The sequence below is a fragment of the Lagenorhynchus albirostris genome, chromosome 3 (assembly GCF_949774975.1).
Source record: "Lagenorhynchus albirostris chromosome 3, mLagAlb1.1, whole genome shotgun sequence".
NCBI lineage: Eukaryota > Metazoa > Chordata > Mammalia > Artiodactyla > Delphinidae > Lagenorhynchus > Lagenorhynchus albirostris.
This window is the reverse complement of record NC_083097.1, coordinates 46,840,335-46,859,628: the sequence shown is the minus strand read 5'-3', so window position 1 is coordinate 46,859,628 and position 19,294 is coordinate 46,840,335. Positions and strand designations below refer to the sequence as shown.

The 19,294-nt window shown below is 37.8% G+C and overlaps 1 protein-coding gene across 1 annotated transcript in view; it reads left to right on the top strand.

Annotated features, from left to right (window-relative positions):
• The window catches only part of LOC132518315 (cAMP-specific 3',5'-cyclic phosphodiesterase 4D-like), a 624,833-nt gene that overhangs the window by 172,201 nt on the left and 433,338 nt on the right, over positions 1-19,294 (top strand). The gene's annotated exons all lie outside the window — the stretch shown is intronic.

Genomic DNA, 19,294 nt, shown 5'->3' with positions numbered 1-19,294 from the left:
AGATAAAGAAGAGAAAGAGCAAGACTCTCAATTCTCATTCCACTCTGCCATCTCTTTTGTCAAGATAGGCCATGTCTCTCCTCTCCTATACTAGAAAGACGTTCTCACATTTAAGGTCTATAGCAACATATGGATTCTGTGATTCAATGAAGTTCCATATTATATTGGTTGTTAGTCCAGTTTCTTTCTTCTCATGGAAGTTACTTTTGCTGAAGGCAAAGGAGAATTGGCCTGCTAATAGAGAAAAGTGGCACGCCACTACAATGAGAAAAAAAACGGGAGCCCTGGATGGAAAAATCAGGCCTGGCTCTACCTCGAAGGGCAATTAGCATTCTGCTCAGCTTTCCATTAATTATTCAAAGAACGATTATGCTCCCTTATGTTTGTTTGGTTTAGGCTCTATGCTGATCATTTTACTAAGAGTTTGCCCAAAGCAAGAAGTAAGTGGAAGTCAGTCTTAAATCACCATGTCTGGCTGTGACCTGTGATAAAAAATTTAATGGGAAAGTTCAGTTTAGATGAGGGTAACAGACGTTCATTGGGTACAAGGTGCTAGAGATGTATTTAAAGCTAAGTTAGAAATAGTTCCTGCTCTTTGAGTAAGTCAGTCATCTTCCTCAAGTAAGTAATCTCACTTCACATCCAGTGAAGTTGCAACTGACTAAGAGAGAGTTTTCTAGTCTCTTTTTATCCCCATTAGCCTATATAAGCAGGTGTATATTTGGTTTCCTTCTGGGTCTCAGGGGTCTGTAAACTTCAGAACAGAGACCCTTTCTGCCTTGTACATTATTGGATTCCTAATGCCCATCACAGCACCTGATATAGCACACACACAGACACACACACATGTATGTGATATATTGAATGAATAAAGAAATATATTAACAGACAAAGGAGTTGTTACTAACTGATCTCTAACACCATTTTATTGTTCTGATAATTGTGGATTTTTTGTGTCTTTGGAAGAAAGTAAGGTAACAGTCATAAACTATACACAAATTTGCTATGTCATCTCAAACACTCAAATATAAAATATCCTGTACCAAAATGGTAAGACTGAATTAACTTTAGTAATCAAGGTATACTCTGAACACTATATAATCTAATTACCTTTTATTGAGAATACATTCAGAAAAACAGCTCATAGTTCTTTTTGCTTAAACTGTATATGTTATATGTATAGTTTTCAGATATGAATGGGATTTGGAATCAGAAAGACAAAGCTTCAAACTCCAGTTCTTCCACTTGGTCTCTCTTTATGCTTCAGCAAATAACTTGATCTTTACAAGCCTTTGTTTTCTCATTTGTAAATAAATATAAAACTACCTCATAGCATTCAGTGACACAGTATGTAGTACATGGCCCTTATGAAGCACTGGTTTTCTTATCTCTCCTTCACTCTTCTTTCATTCTCATTTTCACTCATTGCCATGCTCAGTACTTCATTCTCTGGCTATGGTTTTCAGGAGAAGAGTATTACTGGATCACTTTCATTTTTAACCTAACACATCACTTCCCATTTAGTTGAAATAAATATCAATTAGAGTTCACACTTCCGAAGCCCTGAAAATATATTATCTGTTCAAGTTCCAGTTGACTGGCACAGTTAAGAGTCTCGATAAATTTAGAAATGCCCATTTTAATGGTGTTTTGTGAGGCGTTAGTTGTTATTCTCAAAGAAGGAAGAGATTTGGTACGGAGATTTGGGTATGAGCTGTTTCCTTATAAACTAATGGCCCAGAAGTCATGTAATTAAATACCATAGAGGCTCAGAATTTCATTATTCCCTGATGGAAACATCACAGTTGCCTCAGTCATTAGCTTTTAGGATTTCAGCCCTGACCAGCACATTTCTGGTCTCATTAAAACTATGCATTAGCATTCAGTGAATTGTAAAAATAAACTTCCTTTTAGATAGTTTTATGTGCCTGTACTATAAAGCACATCCAAATGAATATACAGCATGGGAAAGACCACAGTTTAAAGGTGCCTTCTGTCATCCTCTATATTCTTGTTCATTCCAAAGCACAGTAAACTTGAGCCAGAGAGCAAACAATTTGTCTTTACAAAATTTGAGCATTTGTTTTCTCTCTTTTTTTTTTTTGCAGTACGCGGGCCTCTCACTGCTGTGGCCTCTCCCGTTGCAGAGCACAGGCTCTGGACGCGCAGGCTCAGCAGCCATGGCTCACGGGCCCAGCCGCTCCGCGGCATGCGGGATCTTCCCGGACTGGGGCACGAACCCGTGTCCCCTGCATCAGCAGGCAGACTCTCAACCACTGCGCCACCAGGGAAGCCCTGTTTTCTCTTTTTGAAAGAAAATGAGCAGCTTATACAGAGATTCCCTCTGTGAAGAATTGGTCTAAATTATAATTTTAAAAAATTCTATTATATAGCATTTTGTTTTCTTGTTTCCCCTGGTGAATTTTGCTTTCCATGAAGGTGAAGATACATGACTAGTGCTCATACAAAAATATAAGTATTTAGCAAAATTAAGTAACTGTATTAGTTTCCTGTGGCTGCTGTAACAAAGTACCACAAACTGAGTGGATTAAACAATAGAAATTGATTGTCTCACAGTTCTGGAGGCTAGTCTGAAATCAAAGTACTTGATTCCAAGAGTTGGTTCCTTCTGAGGGCTATGAGAGAAGGATTTATTCAAGGCGTTTCTCCTTGTAGATGGCTGTAGATGGGTGGCTTCTCTCTATGTTTCTTGACAACATCTTCCCTCTACATGTCTCTGTATTCAAATTTCCCCTTGTTTTATAAGGACACCAGTCACTGGATTAAGTCCCACCCTAATGACCTTATTTTAACTGAGCTATCTCTGTAAAGACCTCATCTCCAAATAAGGTCACATTTTATGGTACTAGGGGTTAGGACTTCAACATATGAATGGGGGTGTGTGTGGCACAGATTCAATCCATAACAATAACCATTTAAATATGGGTGTTCTTTTCCTTTAAGCTTGAAGTCCCACCTCAGTGCTAACCAATGCCATCTTAGTGTGTACTCTTTAGAACAACATAAGAAGGATTTCCACATTTTTATTAACATTCAGGTTACCTTCAAGTTTGTTTTCAGTGTTTATAAACTGCCCCATCCGGAACTCCCTTTAATCACTCACTCTGCACCACCCATAGGTTACTCCCTGACATCCAGTGATGAGCACTTTGAGATGCATGAAGAATGGAAACTCAGCTTTGCTAAAGTCTACAGTTAGCATGTGGCAGAGGCACGGTTCACATCTCTCTCTGGTTGACTCTAAAGTTAGCGTTACTTGTGTGGTCAACAATATTATATTTTAAAATGCTCATTTGCTATTTATCTTTTTAATAAAAATACTGATTTTTTTTCTGAATATAAATATAGCAGGTGGTCACTGAACAAAATTTAGGGAAGCCCCCCCAAATTACAGAAATGAACACTAAAATTACCCATGATTTCACCATCCAGAGATAATCATTATATATTAGCTTTCAGAACCTATGTGTACACATTTTAAAAATTCCATTTATATCTTTATGTCTGTAGAACTACATATATAATTTCACATATCACCAAAAATTCTTTGCAATAAAAGTTTTCAAATCTCAAATCATTTGCCCAATTAAAAATCACCCTAACATTACATGGTGAATTATTTTTTAAGTATGTGAAATAAGAGTTCTTTTTCATCTTACATTCTTCTGGAAAGACTAATGCACAAGCCTGTAAAGGTGCACATGGAATTCACTTTCTCTTCTTACTTTCTATGCTACAGTCCTAAGGGAGGAGCTAAGACAGAGTGAGGGCAGGGCAACAGCCAGCACTTTGTCTTTTTTTCACTCCTGGTTCATCTCTAAAGCCAGGACTTCTACCCAGACGTGAAAGTATTTGCATAAGTGGCCCTTTCTAGTCCCTTGTGCTGATATAAAGTGGGGATTTTTGTCAGAGGAAAGGCCCCCCAAAAATCTGAGGTAGGAGCAAGGATAAACCTTTTGGTCATCCTCTTGAATATAAACAGAAGAGCCCAGAAGAGCATGGCATCCATGGCAACCATATCTAGATGTTACAGAATTTAGAGAATCCATTGAATCCTTTCAGAGGATGACTAGCAGACCTATGTTACATCAGATATAGCACCTAGCACAGAGCTAAGGACAGGATCTGTGCTGAATATGTCCTTCATGTTTGATACAGTATCATTCCAAGGCCTCTCCAGGGAAATCCCACATCTGCCTCACCATCTTACTTATTTATATTATGTGACTTACACACTTACCCCTACAATGTCATCTCCTGAGCACATTAGCTCTATCTGACACTTAACCACTTGTAATCTGTTGGTTTTACGTTTGACTCTGAAAGTTTTGGTGTGGAAAGGCTGGGATCAGTCCTGATGAAATGCTTGACTCTGGCAGGCTGTCTTTCATAGTGAGGCGGTCTGGCTCACCTGGGAAGCTCCATGGTTGGTCACAACACTTCCCTTGCACACTTGGACAATAGCCCCAGCATGACCCAGACCCATGGATCTTGCTCCAGGGCTTGTGAATAAGCCTGGACCCTGTTCACATTAATAAATCTGACCTTAGTTCCAGTTGGTGGTAAGATGAGCTTAATGATGCACTGTTAGCCCTCACTGGAGTAGAGTTAAAGGAACTTCACTGCCAGAAAGAGTGACATTTGTATGGTGATTCTTCTGAGGTTTTCTAAGGTTGTTTGGAAGCACAAAGGTCCTGACTGTTCCTAGTGCCCTCCCTGCACTCTTGAGTCAACAGTTGTGTGTACATTAGGCAGCAGATGGAATCACTACGACTCATTCACTTTATAACCATTTATCCTTATGCTACCTTATGATCTATTTTTTCAGATCATTGTGACAAGTTTTCTACTCTTATGGAAAATTACTTTCATGGTTAAAGCTTTTGGTAAATGCTATGAAGCTTAATAATTCTCTCTACTGAATGGGAATAATTATGCAGTGGTTCATAAAATGCACTCATGGTCTCATTTAGTCATTAGAAAAACTAGAATATGATGCTTAAATGTGAAAAAATTCACAGGCTAAAGAGCCATAATATTGGACAATTGTTTTCTTTCTGAAGCTCCTTGGAGATGGAGTAACAAATCAGTTAATGTTCAAAGCAATTATTTGTTTTAGTTTTTTTTTATTAGAAAGCCTACAGCTTCTTTTAAAAATAAGGTTTCCACATATTCTCACTTATTGAAAAAGCTATTTGAAAAATTCTACCTCAACCTCCCTATTGTTTTATCTAAAATATTCAAGGTTTTCTTAATATAAATTGTCAAAACTATGTGTTTATTCTCATAATCATTTAACTATTCAGTTTGTCTGTGTGTGTGTGTGTCTTTGCTATCAGAATAAAAGTCTGGCATTCCTAAACTGCAGGGTATTTTCAATGAGTGCAATAGGTAGCTTTCATGCCCTTTTATTGCTAAGTAATTAAAAATTATCAGAGCACATGCTTTTAAAAATAATCACAGATAGATGTAAAATCTATTGTGTTCACATTGGCACTCTCTTCTATTTAGAATTTTGTATCTTGTCATATGAATAATTGCATTATTTTCAGGTCCACTTTTTACATAGACATGATCTCTAACCTAATTGTCTAAACTAAGCAGAACTATTCTGGTTGCAAGTGACAGAAATCCAACTCAAGGTAACTTAGCTATTTAAATAATAAAAATAATAATGATGACAATGTATTAGTTATTTTAGCTGGAAGGATATCTGAAGACTTATAAATAAGAGGAATAACTATAGAGCCAGAGCCTCAGAGACTCACCTCATCATTAATGGAACTTTTTTTCTCCATTAATCTCCTACCACTTCTTTACTTCATCTACACACAGCCTCTTTCCACCCGGAAAGAAAGATAATATAAATGGCTGTTACTGGAAGTTGGGAAGTGAAAAGCAGGAGTAAGAGTCCTGCCAGACTCCTATGAAATGAGGGTGTGATTGTTTCCCAAAGCATGGGAGGCTAAGAAATAAAAAATACTTGGCTATACAACCTAAGGCAATTGTTCCTTTTTCTCACCCTTTGCCCTGATCTACCCAGAATCTGCTCTTCCCAAACTCCGTTTCCCTCTCAGTGTGCATTCCCACTGGAAAATTAACCTGGGAGTAATCTCTTCAGACTTCCATCCTTAAAAAGACAGGGCAAAGTCAACAGCTCTGTTATACTTCAAATTTCAGTAAATTAAAGAAAGCCCCTAGTGTTTTAGTCCTTCCTTATTACTCTGAGGAAAAATTAAATGGGTAAACTCAGGGGTTAGATTAAGAACATTTTGTAACAACTACATAAGGCATGGGCACTAAGCAGTCAGAACTGGTATCCATCTACATGTTGGCAATGCGTCCTGGAGGCCCTGCTATAACTCAGGCTTTAGTTTCCAGTTGCTGGGTAGTGGCATGGTCCCAGGTATCCTGTGGGTTGTGGGAGGCTAATAGTTGGGTGTTCAGGGCAGCTCAAAGCAGCAACTACTTACCAACTGCATAGAGACTATCGTAATATTTTTGCAGTAATATGTAACCACTGACTTAACAACCTGGGTTACAGTGTAAGTGTATAGGATTAAGGGTTACTTAAGAGAATTAATTCTGCACAACTGACTTTAAGAGAATTAAATGTTTGGGATATCAACCAAAGGTGATATGCTTTTTAAGTAGTTGCTCTGTATCATGTTTCTTGTTTGTTTTGTTTCTCTTTTCCTGCATGTATTTATTTCAAATGGGTCACTGAAAGTCTGGAAATTATATTCAAATTTTGATGGATAAGTGGTATATGCATGAATTGTTTTCCCCCCTGAGGAGACTAGGCACTTTTACCAGGTTCTCCAGTGAGCCCATTCCATACACACACATACATGCACACACAAAAAAAATGTTAAAAAATCTCTGTCATAAGATGTCATATATATAATCTCCGTAAGTGGGGAAGAATATATCAAGCTCATGTAAGAGTCATGTCAAATAATTAAGTTACAATTTTGAAAGGAGTAGGACCATAGCACATGCCTACAGTTTCTCACTGGAAATTTTTCTTCGATATTTACAACACCTTTTTGTATGCTTTTCTCTTGCAGTCAAATTAATCATTAAATGAGGGATTTATTTTGTGTCCATTCAGCTTAGCCCATTGCCAATTCTGGTTCACATGAACTCAGGGGTTAAAAACTACCAATATTATATTAGTCCTCATGAATTTCTCCACAGAGTGATAAAGTATAAAACAAGACTCAATATCAAAGATAATTGGGCCTAGAGCTTGTCTACTTTTATAGAACATTAGCTGAAAAAGTCTCACTTTGCAATTTTAATGAAGAAAACTGCTCTAAACTTTAGTGCAGATGTCTAATAAGCCAAAAAGGTTAAAAGCCAAATGGGGTCAGAGCTGTCTCTTTGATAAATGATAAATTCTGACCTTTGGCTCCAGCCAGGCCAGACCATGTCCTTAGAGTTACTAAAGATAAACAATTGGTTAAAGAACACACTCATTATTCAGACTGAAACTTAAACAGTTCTAGGAGTACTTCCTTAAACAGTTCTTTTTTATTTTATTTTTTATTAATTTATTTATTTATCTTGGTTGCGTTGGGTCTTTGTTGCTGCACCCAGGCTTTCTCTAGTGGCGGCAAGCAGGTGCTACTCTTCGTTGTGGTGCGCAGGCTTCTCATTGCGGTGGCTTCTCTTGTTGCAGAGCACGGGCTCTAGGCGCATGGGCTTCAGTAGTTGTGGCACACGAGCTCAGTAGTTGTGGCTCACGGGCTCTAGAGCGCAGGCTCAGTAGTTGTGGCGCACAGGCTTAGTTGTTCCGTGGCATGTGGCATCTTCCTGGACCAGGGATCGAACCCATGTCCCCTGCATTGGCAGACAGATTCTTAACCACTGCGCTACCAGGAAGTTCCCCCTTAAACAGTTCTACGTGTGCTTTATTTATTAACTTTTTAGGAAAAGCTATATAATATGAAAAGATCCCTGAGGCCCAGGCAATAAGTGAGTGAGGACTATACAAATTGCGGCCAGTGATTCTATTTTGAAAAGTTAAGGAAAGGAAACTTCTCAGGTGGTACATTTGGTTATGAACGTCCAGGACTCAATTTTCCATAGTGTTTACGTTCTTCCTTGCTTATTGCAGCTGATGACCAGGCTCAGATTTTCCCATAAAAATATATTGTATTGAGTTTGTTTTGAAAGAATATGAAATTCTGTAGTTTTACATTATTAAACTTATAAACGGCTTCTTCCACTTTTCCTTTTTGCACGTTTCTGCTCTAGCCTAACCATGTTTTCCTTGTTGTTTGTTTTGTTTTGTTTTTGCCATTCAACATATCTTGTCAAATGTAGCACTATTTCCATATTTGGTGTCTAAAATTATAAAATTTATTTGGTGTGAGGCGAGGGAGAAATTTCTTTCTAAAGGAAGTTAAGCTGAAGTCCTAAAAAGTTCTGGGTTTATTCATTTTGTTAACAAATATTTATTGTACAATTGGAAGTTAGTCATCAGCTGTATTCACAGCAGTGAACAAAATGAACCTGGTCTCTTAGGGCATTTACAGTTAAATGTAGGAAACTGACATGAATTAATCAGGGGAACAAATAACCGTATAATTATAAGTGAACATGAGAGCTACAAAACAAATAAGAGATCACCAGAGAACTTTGAAAAAGTGATAGAAGGGGTTACCCCAGATGGAGAGAAGCAAGATGTTGTATTCTTTGGGAAGGAAATATTTTAGCTATGAGCTGAAGAAAGAGAAAGGGTCAGCAATTGTGGGAGAAGAGAAATCGAAGAGGAGGGAACAGCATGTACAAAGATCAGCTGAGGATCTGATGATGGAAGGTCAGTATGGCTACAATGAGTTGGAGTGGGGTGGGGAATGGCATGAAATGAAGAAAGAGAGAGCTTCGTGGCAGCCCTAGTGCAGTTCATGTAACATTCTCCCTCTGTCCAGACGCTGGGTAGGATCCCACTTCCTGCTCCCTCGTGTTTGCGTGGGGGGAAGGGGTGGTACATGCTGATAAATCTGGCCAGTGAGTTGTGAATACAAGAGATGCCTATCACTTTCTGGCCAAGCCCTGAAATAAGCCTAGTAATGGATAAGATCACCTCTGCAATGGAGTGGAACTTCCTAGCCATCGGCAAAACGGGGAGGAAAAATGGTGTTGGGCACCATATGAGGGGTACCACAGGTCAGGAAGAAGAGAAGAAGGGCTTTTTCAGAGGCAGAACTGAGGGGTAAAACCATTTTGTGCAATATTGTAGTAGGTTCTGCTATAGTGTGGGGTGGAGGGAGAGTGGGGAAAACCTTCCTTTAACCTGCAAAGAAGGAAGAAAATGATGGGAAGTAGTGTCTAAGACCTTGATGAAGTTACCTTTCTCAATCTCTAATTGCTTCATAGAAATAAAGAAATAAGCAAATAAACTATAAAGAAGTAAAGTATTAGTCACTTTCGTGTGCACTGAGAAAATCTCCAGAGGAGCCCAAGGCCAGTGAGGTAGGCTGTTTATCAGGCCTGCCCACCCAAGACTCAAGAACCGGCGACCCTATCAAAATAGCAGGTGACACCCATCTTTCAATACTTGTTAGACTCCACCTGGTGTAAAGCTGTGTCTGAGGCCTGCCTGATGACTTGATACGGTACCTTCTCTCATTAATGTCTTCAGGAAGATTTAACACTTGGCAGTCCCTTACTAAGTCAAATCAGGGGCATTACATGGAGCTGTGGTCTTTAAACTGGGCATGTGTAACTTGGGTTATATAAAGGCCTTACAGAGATTACCTGATTGGGGGTCATTTTAAGAACATCATTTTAAAATCCTCGATTAACATGCGTTTTCTTTCTTAAAACAGATCTACCTGAGAATTAATTTGGATGGAGTCACAAGTTCTCCTTTTCCAGTTCCCTTTTTCATAATTGTCCCTCTCCCATTTTACAAAAAAAGAAGAAAAAAAATTTGACTCTTCTCCACCCCTACTATCACTATGGTGCATTGCTATGAAAAATATCTAATTTTTTTCAGTAGAAATCAAAGGGACAATTTGACATACTGTCTTGGTAGCGGTATTAAAAAAGTGAATCACTCTAATAATTAACAGGTTTTTTGTGCAGGAAAAGTGGTCATCAGTTTTTTCCCTTTTAACAAAATTGAAGGAGGAGCTTTCAAGTCTAAAGCTGATAGAGAGTTGAGAATAATTTTTGTTATTACATCATTTGGTTTTGGGGTGTATTTTCTTTTTTGGCATGTATCAGGATTTCAAGGGATTTAATGATATTTCCATAATAAAACTCCTCCCATTCCCACATACTTATTTATATGTAGCACTTACTGTAGAATTAAAATATAGGAATAGATTTCGTTCTGAACTTTGTCTCATTCTAACAGTGAGATATATTCACCCACAAATAAGTGAGCAAATTGAGAAATTCAAGACCATCTGTTTCATTGAGATGAATTTCCAATGAAATTTTAGTTTTTATATTAAACAGTTACTAAAACTTATAAGATGTTTTGAATAAGTATGTACTATATGATTATAATGATAGCTCTACTCCGAAGAAAAATTTGCATGGTACCAAATTACTATGGCATTTAGATTTCCGTGAATACATTTTAAGAAAATTATTTAACAATTTTATTGTAACATGTCAATTTTACTATTGGATAACCCATTCCTTGCAAATATTTACACTTATGATGAAAAAAATAGATTTGGCTTGAAAATATATGGGGAAGTAAATAATTTATCAAAATTATTTTAGATAATATAAAACTAAAAAATGTGAAGATCACTGGCATCGAAGGTTTATTCCCAGATATGACCACCTATTCTAAAAATCCTTTTACATTATTACCAACTATTGCATAGTGTACCCAGTTGGATCATTATGTATGACCGAAGATATATAGAAATTTGAGACATGGACTTGATGGCATGAAATGGTAGCAGGCAACAATAAGCCATAGAGAATTATAGTCCTGCTGAGAATTATCAACCTGTGGCCTTTTGAATTTCCTGGAAGTAGAATTTTGAAGAGATGTTCTTAAAAAGGTGAATGTGGGTGTCTGGAGGGGTACTAGCCACAAAAGTTTGGGGAGAAAGGGCTTCCTACCTTCCTGGTCGGAGTGAAGGCTCACTATTCTGAGGATAAGCCTGTGGAAAAATAGAAGGAAAGAAGAGGAGGACATAAAAAGTTAGATGCAAATGAAGCCAAAGGTTAGAAATAAAATTAAAGCAGATAAAATATTAAAAGAGTAGACTTATGTAGTGAAAATGAACATGTAAAGAAAGTTAAATTAAGAATTAAGAAAAGAAGCTTAGAACTAAAGGAAGTAAAAAATATCAAAGTAAGAAAATCTTTAAAAAATAATTAGTAAACTGTTGAAGGTGAAAGGGTGATAGAAAAAAATGGGTGGAGAATTAAATTTCATGGTGCATGGTGACTTAGTGCCGGGTAAGCAGAGAGCAGTGGGTCCCCTTCTCTCTCTTCCTTCCAGTAAGACCTGGTAGCTTGCACCCCAAGGAACGGAGGTGTCCTTGTATGGTTAGCCATGTTTCCTTAATGCAAATAGCTCAGGCAGGTGAGTGGCTGAGTTTGGCCCCCAAGAAAGCAATTACCCTATATTTTAACATTGTGTTGGAAAGACTCGAAGGTGAGATAGCCATGCCTAGATAAAGCAAATGATGGCTTACAGGATGGCACAGAGAGACTGGGATGAGAGGAATTTGCATCCCCTCCACTCTGTACCTCTTTCACAGTGTCACATTTCCCTCTGGTAGGGCTGGTTGTCTCTGAAAGCTGATAGAGGGAGGTTTTGAGACAATAAAAGAAGAGCCTACATGCAGAATAGAGCCTTGCTTCCTTCCTCCCAACCCTCATATAGAAGCAAATCTGTGCCTTCCAGCTTCTGATGCCCTTGACTGAAGAAGGGACCTCTAACAGCACTCTGTCCATTCAGTGCAGCACTGCAGTGAATGAGAGTCTGAATTCTAGACTAGTTCGGGGCCCAGAGTGTCCCAAAAATATATGATGACCAGCAAGGGAAAGGAAGCCCTGAGGACAGCTTGCCAAGTATTGGGGGAAAGAAAGGGCCAATTGGATGAATGGGACTAATGTCATGTTTATGAGTCTAAACTCTTTTTTTTTTTGATAAAACCAACTTCTTTTCTAGCCACGCTTAGCCATTTTCCATCCCTCAGTAGCTTGAGCCACACAGCTTCTCAAAGCACAGAGTTTTTCCGCGTTTTCCCATACCTATATCCACTTTGGGAACGGGAATCCTCTTCTCCCTTGCAGATGCTGCTATTATCAAAGGCCAGTGAGACCACTGTTTTGTCCTATTATGGTCTCTTGTCTAAGATGTTCAGTAGGGATGAAAAAAATTTAGTAAAAGCATGGATTGCATATGAAATAACCTGAAATCTTGAATCATTTACTTTAAAAAATGACTCCCGGTGTGTCAAGGAATTTGGTGACACTGTTTTTAGTGAGTGTTTCTTAAGTGGGATACCTGGCAGGAATGTGTTCAGATTCCTCCTATGCCTTTTCTCAGAAGTACCAGCCTTATGAGTACCATGTCACTTAGTATGTTCTTCTGGTAATTTTTCATTCCTGGGAAGATCATTTTTCCTTACGACATGTATTTCTAGAAGCAGAGAAATGTCTGACGAAACTAAACATTTTTGAAAGTTAAAATAGGATGTGTACTTTTTGAGGTTCATGTCAGAGCTTTTCCTGAAAATATCAGGCAGAATTATCTGACATGGATAATGAAACAGTTTCTTCTGTAAAAATAGAATGAAGAAAAAGAAAGAAAATGTCTTATTACTTTAGTATTACTATACTATCTCTGTATTTCAGGCAGAACTTCAAAAGGTCTGTGTTATGATAAACATGCTATAAAGAGCAGGCATTAATTTATGTTGTAAAATGTCACTGCCTGAATATGGATGTAACTAGCTCTCACAAAGACCCTCTACTCAACTCCATGCTGTATTTTGTCACCTGTAGCATGAAACAGAACTGTTTGTGCTCAGAGACTTTTTTTCAATGAATATAGTTACTTCATCATCTGACTATAACGCCTCTCTTCATTTGGGCTAAAAAACCAAACCTTCAATTGTGAATAGGTATACAGGGGTGAATATTTTTTAAAAAGAAAGGTGGCAGATACCGTTTCCCAAACCCCTGCTGTAGTCAGCTCAGGCTTTATTATACGATAATATACAATGAGTGGCTTTAAGGACAGAAACTTATTTTCTCCCAGTTTTGAAAGCTGGAAGTCTGAGATCATGGTGCCAGCATGGTCCGCTTTCTGCTGAGATCTCTCTGGCTTGCAGACAGCTGCTTTCTTGCTGTGTTCTCCCGTGGCAGAGAGAGAGGGCTCTGATGTCTCTTCCTCTTCTTCTTAAGGCATTGACCCTTATGACACCAATTAACCTTAATGTCTTCCTAAAGGCCCCATTTCCAAACATAGTAACATTGGGGGCTAGGGCTTCAATGTATGAGTTTTTTAAGGGGACACAATTCAGTCCACAGCACCTGCTATTCTCTTGCCTCTTATTTCCCTTCCCTTAACACCACCAACTGCAAGTCCAAAGTATAAAACTCCTTCCTAGCTCACCATCCAATGTAAAGGTGGCTGTGCAGATCAACTCAGGCAAAGAGGTGCTGCTATAGTAAACAGCCAAATTCCAGATTCCCTTTTGGGCACAGTTAGGACAACTAGGTATATAATCAGTATCACAGAAGTCACGCCTTCTCTGTGACATAGAGCAGTTAACCCTCATTCTGGAATATTCCCTCACCTGCCTCAGGAATTCTGCCTCTAACCAGTGCTGTGATACAGCTCTCTACTGTCTGGGGGAAGCCTCTATGATTAGTCTTAAGCCCAGTGATACATCCTGGAGTTGCAGAATGAATGAGCACAAGTTTGGGGGCCAGTAAGACCTGATTCTGAATATGAGCCATCTTACTTACTACCTGCCAGAACTCAGCAAGCTATTTAACCCCTCTAACACAGAGTTTCATTCTTTTGCAAAAGAGAATGAATGATACTTAGCTTGCAGAACTTTTGCAAATAGAGATAGTAAAGTGACATGCATCCAGGATTATGCCGGGAACATGGATTTGTGACTTGATATGTGATACTGAGAAGAAGGAAAGGAAAAAGGAGAAATCTGCTTAAGGAGTACTTTGAAGTAATCAAGATGACCTTTTCATTCACTAAAAGAAACTACAGCATTTTTAGAAGGAGGACGTTGGGAAAACCATGCTGCTTAGTTAAATAGGCAGTAAGGCACTGAAATTCTCAAAATGTTGCAAACGTGGGGTCTATCAAGACACAGTCGTATTCTAATGGACTTTCTCCTCTTGAACTCCATTAGATTGTCTAAATTTGGGGTATGTTCTTCATTTTTACAAATAATAACAGTTCATTTATTATTTTAATTTCCTTATAACCAATTTATAAGGAAATTAAAGGAGAACCTTCACACGTCTTCTTTCCATGATGTTCAAGAAAATAGACTGAGCTTTCTTCCCTGTCTCACTCCTAATTTATATTTTCAAAGCCAAGTGCAGATACCTCTCTGGGCCCAACCAATCTTCTTTCCTACTGTCCTAGTCTATCACACAAAATCCCCTTAAAGAATGCATGCTGTCCCTTAGCGGAGAGGCAAGCAGCTGGGCTTAACATCAAAGCATACAGGACAGCTCGGCACTTTTTCCACAGTTAAGAGACTTCAGGAACATAAATCAGTGAAAGGTGGGCATTCACTGATATGAATGAATATGAGTGAATACATCAGATGTCAGAGGACAGAATTTAGTTGTGTCAAAAGAGGGCAGAGAATGCTATCCTTTTATTGCTCTTGTTTTTGAAGTTTCTTTTTCCTTTTTCATTATTTTATTGTCTGTGATCACTGCAGAAACCTCAGTAATTACAGAGAAGCGAAGCAGTTTCTCTGGAAAAATTATAGGTGGTGATGGATGACGATGTAATCGTGTGACAATAAAATGCTGTATTAAGTACTGAGCTCCCTGCCAGATTATGGAAAGAACACACGAGTAGATAAAAGCACGACAATTTTCTTTTTTTACTGTGTCTCAGGAGAAAACAATGCATGCCAGCTAGATGGAAGCAAATGAGATTAGTTAAAAGAAGGAACTTAACTAATGTAGACCAAGCCAGAGTAGTGATTATGAATGAGATGACTCATCTAATGAAAGCATAAATGAAGAAAAGTGTGGTTTCATCTTAGATTTTCCTGGTCATTTTCCTAAGGTGATTTTATGCTTGAGGAAGGAGTCACACAATACAAAATGAGACAAAGACTTGATAATTATGTGGTTAGTTGAATTAAATGAGTCTAGACCCCAATGGAATAGTTCACTTCTGTTTTCTAGGTCAACTGTCTACGTTGTTCCAATGAACTGAGTTGGCTGTAAAAGCTCACTGTACTGTCAAGAGATCATTCAGAAACATCTCCAGGTGTTAAATAGAGCTATCATGGAAGAGTATGTTGTGTGCAGGGATGTACAATATATTGCAAGATAGCAATAAAAAGTTTAAGATCATGTAAGCTACTCACACACTTAATCACCATAAGATGTAATATAGAACATGCATGTAAGACATAAATTTCACACATGAAAAAAGAATAAGTCATACACCCTCCCTTTTGTCTCCACCTCCCACCCACTTGCACTGAATTTGCAATAGCCTACCTGTTAAGGATTCAGGATCAAGCATAGATTATCTGACTTATCCAATTTCTTAGTAGCAGAATAAAGAGCTTCTTGGGAGACAGAGGCTTATACTCAAAACCTGCTTTCTGAGTCCCTTTGAGTTGAGCAACAAAGGAAACTAAAAAGGCCCAGAAGTTGAAATGGAAGGTGTGTATCCAAGGTTTATTAGGAATGATTCACTACTTTATTTGGTTTTCTGTCCTACATTAGGGCATAGGCTCTGCCTAGAGGGTACGAATTACCTGTAGTTCCTGCTCTTTTAGTAGTTCGGGCAGTGCAGAATGATGGATAAGGTGTATAGGACAGCAGTCTATTTGCCTGAGTTTTTGCCTTTGAAAACTCAGCCAAATAGACGACATCACATTTCATTATCTGACCCTGATGAGGCATGACATTTAGATTGGGAGCAGAAATGCCAATATAATTGAAGGGTTTGGAAATGGCCCTTTGAAGAAAGGTGATGAATTATTGATTTAATCTAAGAAAAGAAGATGGAGAAATGATACAGGAGGGGGTTAATTTCATATGCAGCTTGCTCAGGAGGCTGCATCTTAACCGATTTTGAATGACATGCGCTCAGCTGTGCATGTGGCCTGGTGTTGGTAGAGAGAGTCGGATGAACAAGCTCGAAGGTCTTCATTGGATGTTATTAAATTTTTTAAGTGGACGGGTAGAAAATGAGAAGATTGCTCAGTGCCACAGAAGATTGCTGTGCCTGCCCTTAGTGCTGCCTGGATTTCCTCTAACTGAGAACAGTATGAAGAGAACTCTGATTGTCAAAGTCTTGCTCTTCTGTGAGAGGTAGTTATGGACAGAGGAATAAATGCTGGAAAGCTTGGTTTCAAATGATAATTCCTCTCCTGATTAGCTGTGTGACCTTGAACAAAGTATTTAACCTCTCTCTGTTCTCATTTTACTCATTTGTAAAATAGGCACAACAATAAAACCTACCTCACAGTTGTGTTTCAAATATGAAATGAATCAATATTTTGGGTATTTGGAACATTTTCTGGCACAAAGTAAGCCCTCCATAGATGTTGTTTTCAATGTATATTTTTTCCAAGATGAAAATAGCTTTATTATTTTTCACCTGATTATGAAAGTGATATGTGCTTATTATTTAAAAGATGGATTTTTAGAGAAAGATACAAAGATGAGAAAAAAATTATTTGGAATCAATTTACTCTCAGATAACTACAGTTGACATCTAGATATTATCCTTCCAGTTTCCTCTTTGTAAAACTTACAAAATGTATAAAATTATATCATACACACATGTCATGGAACCAATTCCCTATTGACTCCTGTTCTATCCCACCCCTAAAATAAAAACACATATTGAGCTGTGACACTGTCATCTGTCAGAATCCATTGCTCTTCCAAGACAATATCTTCTACAAACTTTTTCTTGACCAACTCACTCTCTTTTGAATCCCATTATTATTATTCTATGTGTGTATTCCATGTAGCCCTTAACATACTGCTTCTTCATCCAACCAACAATATTGAATACCTTTTCTGTGTCAGGCACTGTGTGAGGTGTGGTTCTCCAGTGGTGAGCAAAGAGGAGCAGGGTCTCTGCCTTGCTGGGACTTAAGTGTCAGGAAAGAAAAAAATGCACTAATCAAATAATTGTACATATACATGTATAATTTACAAACAGTTGTAAACTTTTAGAAGGACTGTCCCAGAGTAATTGCTCTGTAATAAATTCATCTACAGGATGAATTATAAACAGTTATAGAAACTGTGTTTATAGAGAGACAATACATGTTATAAACCTGGTCATAGTAAGAATAACAATTAGGAGGAGGGGAAGGATGGGAGGAAGGAATGAGAGGACAGAAGGAGAGAATGTGAAAATATTAAGATGCTCTTTTTTCTAAGAGGGGAGAGTGAGTTGTCTAAAATTAAATTGTTTGAAAAATAATCCTAATGCCTTCAAAGTTTTCATAATCTCTTTTCTTAATCCTAAAATCGAATATAATATCCTGTGGTTATATAAAGCTTAACAATGGTATCTTCAAGTTATTTTCCTTCTGTTAACATTAGTTACAATCAAATTTAATAATTTTAAATAAAAATAATAAGTATGTAATTCAAAGTTTTAGGAAAATATTTCTCTTTCTCTCTCTCCCCATGAATCTATTTATCATAATACATTCTTAGAAAGATGTCTGGAATCACGTTTCCCTAATGTTAATGTTTAATTTCTTGTGGTGAGATTATAAAACTCTCACTTTCATCATTTTTCTTTCCTTTATTTGTAATTTATTTGAGGTGAGTATATATCAGTTTTTTAAAAGGTGGTTTTCTTAAGAAAGAGAGATTGAGATGGAGGCAATTATGCCAAAATGGTTTTAACAGAAGCTCCCTTGAAAGTTGTCTTCACAATTAAAAATGATGTATGTAAGATGCTTGGCGCAAGGCCTGAAATACAGTGATCGATAAATAAGGTAACTATAATTCAACTGTGGGTTATTATTTTTGATAGATAAAGAGGTAGGTGAGCTTTACATGGAAGTGGTAGCTGATACAGTTTGGAACATTTAAGCCTGAACTGGGTAAGGGGAGGGAAATGGCAGAAAGAAAAATGACATGTTGGGAAAAGCATGCTTTAAAGAATTTCCATAATCATTGTTGTTTGCACCACAGAGGGAAGGTAGGAGCCTACACTGCTTTGTCTTCAGTGATTTGCATACCATATTTTACTAATCTCTTCTATTAAAGTCTTTAATCCAAGGTCGTGTAATGGAATCTCTTATTTTTTTCTTTTAGTACTTTTATAGTTTTGGTTTTTTACATTTAAGTGTTAAATCCATCTGTACTTGTGATTATGATTTTGTCAAAAAGGATTATGATGTTTTTGTTCTAAATGGATAACCAATTGTTCCATCACCATATATTGGAATGACCATACTTTTCTCATTTACTTGAAATTCCACCATTATTATGGTAAGATTTTTGTGTTATTGTTGTAAGTTTCCACATGTACATGGTCTGGTTTTGACCTCTTTCTGTTCCATAATCAATTTTTCTAGTGCCTTGCCAATACTACCTTTGATTACTACAAATTTATATGAATCTACATAAAGCTAGTAAGAATGGAAAAGAGAAGAGAGATTGGAGTTTTTCAAAAAAGAAAGTAAAATTGGTGCAACTCAGTGGCTGTTTTTTGCATGCGGACGTGAGTAAGAGAGAAGAGTGAAGGATGACTCCCAAATATCTAGGTTGTTTCTAGTTGGAAGGAAAAAAGGAAACAGGAGGAAGCAAGGAAAAAAGACACAGGAGAAATAAACAGGAGGAAGAGCAAGTCTGTGGGGGAGGATGGTTTGTCACATTTGAACATGGTACATTTGAGGTTTCTGTAAGATATGTAGGTAGAGCAGACTTACAGGCCTTGAGGTATGAGAGTTGCAAATGGAGGTGCAAGTTCAGGAGTCATCAGATGTAGTTTGCAGGTGAACTCATAAGAATGAATGCAATGATTCCAGCAGTGTGGACTGGAGGCAGTGGCTGCAGTGATCTTCAGTAT